Genomic DNA, 2,912 nt, shown 5'->3' on the forward strand with positions numbered 1-2,912 from the left:
CACCATTTATTGTTGATTATTGCCCCCATCAACGCACACTTAACTAGTTCACTAATTCGGTCACTGAAATCTTTGCGCGCCGGCAACGACGTGTTCACATTCCAGTAACCGGCTCCCTGTCTATGAAGCCTATTTTAGTCGGCTGTACAGATCACGAATTTGTGGTCTTTGTAGTCGACTACTTTAAACTGTGGACAACCTATGCTATCCTTATCTGCTACTCTACTGAATAACCTATCTAGATACGATCTGGATGACCCGATGCATTTTGACCAGGTCCATACTGACACATCCTAGAAATCCAGTCGATACCTGCGAAACAGTTGGACTCGTCTGAGCAAGTCTGCGAGGCTTTTGCACCTTCCTATCCTATCTGCTAAACCTACAGTCTCACCTTACATCTAAAATTCATTCCAATCCACCACTAACACTAAATAGCAGGACATTCCCAGGAAGGTTTCCAGATGTCTGAAGAAATCTGGTCATTCTTCCCCTGTCGGGGCATAGACGGCAACTGTCCTGAAAGTATGTCCTTCGCTGCCTATCACGTCCAGGATCACCGACTTATTTTCCGGATCTAGGAAGAACGTTCTTATAGCAAGATGATGATGATGATGATGATGATGATGATGATGATGATGATGATGATGATGATGATGATGATGATGATGATGATAATAATAATAATAATAATAATAATAATAATAATAATAATAATAGAGTCAAAATTAAAAGAAGAGTGTCATTGTTAGCTAGCGAACGATGTTTCGACATCCTGTGTGTCTTGAACTGGTTCAAAAAATAGATTTGTCAATCTACTTCATTTTGGTTAATATAGAAAGGATTGAGGTAACTCCTCCTGAAGATATAGAGTCAAAATTAAAAGAAGAGTGCCATTGTTATCTAGTGAACGATATTTCGACATCTCGTGTGTCTTGAACTGGTTCAAAAAATAAATTTGTCAATCTACTTCATTTTGGTTAATATAGAAAGGATTGAAAGAAAGAGAGAAAGTAAAAGAGACAGTAGATGTTATAGATCGAAAGAAAAGTTGATAATAAATACATATACACAATGTTAAATCAAGGACTACAGCAAATATTGGATGTCACTTTCACTTTTCATTACCACACGAGGATAAAATTAATTCGCTAGTGGCTGAGTACTCCACAGACATGCATACCATTAACGTAGTTCTCAAGGAAATTCAGCATCACACAGAATGTGACAAGGTTGGCTCCTTTGAATTACAGCTAAACTCATTTTGGCCAGTGGTTTGGAAGAAAACGAAGAAGGATCCTATCTAGGAGCAGGAAAATCTTTTTAGTCGTTAGGGTCACTATAGATATTAACCTAGTCCTAACAGCGGCATTTGTGGGTATCAGATGTGGAGGCCAAGCCCCCCAAATAAACACTGATGTGCAGGCTGTTGTTATCAAACTGAACGTGAGTCGAGGGTGAAGTCACTACACGACGGAATAGCAATTATTTCATCTTAGCTTACACGACATTTTTGCCTTACAATATGAAACATTTCCTTTTCTTTCGCTCTTTTTTTAAAAATGGCACTCGTCAGTTACGTTTATCTAAAATGCAGACAGTTCGAAAATTTCTGTCCTGGAGTTCAGGATGCTCTCTGGTACGAGAGAGTCTTTTAGGGTTCTCGCGCGTTCGGCAATGCATAATTTGCACCATTTCGTCTCGTTGATGTAGGGACCTGCGCTCTCGAGGATTTTCCATGTGATTGAGTATGGCATCCCATTGTTTCTTATTTGCTAGACATGGTTGGGCAGTGATGTTGCATATGAGCGACCGAAACTCAGCAACCAATGGAAAAGGGAGGTAATCACCTATTGTTTATCTTTATAGCGAGGCATTTCCCCCTCCATATTTGAAGAGGTTTTAGGCCAGCGTGTTTGGGGTCTGAAGATATGCAGTAAGGACAAACGCCTTTTGAACAAGAAATCCAGAGTAACCCCATAAACCGGTCTTCTCTATCATATTTATATACATGCATGTATATGTGTGTGTGTTTGTGTCTGTGCTTGTCTACCCCCTCCACCGCTATCGCTTGACAACCGATGCTGGTGTGTTTGCGTCTTTGTAACTTAGCTGTTCGGCAGAAGGGACTGATAGAATAAGCACCAGGCTTGCAGGGAATAAGTCCAGGGGTCGATTTCTTCGACTAAAAGGTAGTGCTCCAGCATGGCCACCGTCAAATGACTGAAACAAGTAAAAGAATAAAAGAACACCAGAAGAACGTTCCGTACCACTAAACCAAAAAGGTTCTTTGAGTATGTACTATGTATTTTAAGACTAAATAGTAATTCTGTTTACGTTTGCGTAACTGAGATATTTTGTACATTATTTACATTATTTACGTTTGACGTATATTTGTCCTCATCCTGTGAAATGTAAATACCAGAGTACAGAACGGACAATTTCAGACTCACGAGCGTTTGTAAGGAGAGCAGAATTGCCGTATTGGACACAAGGCTTTATTCAACTTCTTTGACAGATACGGTAGACAAATAATAATTTTCGCCAGCGAGTTGAGAATGAGATAACGACAACGACATTGTAGTAACGCCGTGCGCATGCGTAGTCTCACGCATGCGTGGAATTCAACATCCAAGCGTTCCCGCTTTATTCACTCTGTTTCTCGACTGGCCAGCGATTGAGCATGGACGTGTCAAAGCCTTCTCTCCATCTTTCGAACTCACGCCAGACAGCTCACATCAACATTCCGGCGTCTCAACAACCATGCTCTCACACACAGAAGGCGTCTCACCAACCAAGATTAAAGCTGTATATTTTCCACCATGAATAAATATTGTTTGTGTTGATAGTTTGGAGTTCTGCGTTCCGTTCATTCTAATTTAATATAGGAAAGCAGGTGTACATCTAATGGT

This window comes from Octopus bimaculoides, chromosome 10 (genome assembly GCF_001194135.2).
Source record: "Octopus bimaculoides isolate UCB-OBI-ISO-001 chromosome 10, ASM119413v2, whole genome shotgun sequence".
Lineage (NCBI taxonomy): Eukaryota > Metazoa > Mollusca > Cephalopoda > Octopoda > Octopodidae > Octopus > Octopus bimaculoides.